The sequence below is a fragment of the Chrysochloris asiatica genome, unplaced genomic scaffold, assembly GCF_000296735.1.
Source record: "Chrysochloris asiatica unplaced genomic scaffold, ChrAsi1.0 scaffold00198, whole genome shotgun sequence".
NCBI classification, from domain to species: Eukaryota; Metazoa; Chordata; class Mammalia; order Afrosoricida; family Chrysochloridae; genus Chrysochloris; species Chrysochloris asiatica.
This window is the reverse complement of record NW_006408716.1, coordinates 202659-203244: the sequence shown is the minus strand read 5'-3', so window position 1 is coordinate 203244 and position 586 is coordinate 202659.

The window sequence follows — 586 nt, the reverse complement described above, 5'->3', positions numbered from 1 at the left end:
CTTTGGAACCGACTCTACGGCACCTAACAACATCAAGGTAGTTCTGTGTTTAACTTTTTTATGTAATCCCCATTTTTTCTAGTGGCCACACCATTTTATAATTTTATCAGTAGTGTATAAGTAGCATAATCTCTTGGAAGTGATGTTTTCATAAAAAAATTAAACATACACCTATTGTGGTGGTTAATTTTATGGGGCAGCATAATTAGGCTTTGGTACCTACTTGTTTGGTCAAATAACTTGTCTAGATCAACATTTAAATTAATTAACATTAAACAAAATAGGTTATCCTTTGTAATATAGGTTGGCCTCATATAATCAAGTGAAGGCCTTAAAGGAACAACAACAAAAAAATCAAACAACAAAACACTGAGGTTTTTCTGAGAAATATGAATTGTGCTTCATGATTATAAACAGATATCCTCCCCAAATTTCCACCTGTCACCAGACCTACAGATTTTGCATATACTCACATGAACCTGTTTTTAAAATAAATCTATCTTTCTGTCAGACTGTATGCCTATCTCTCTAGTTATCTAGCTCATTGACTTTGTTTCTCTGGAAAATCCTAAGTCATCAACCATAT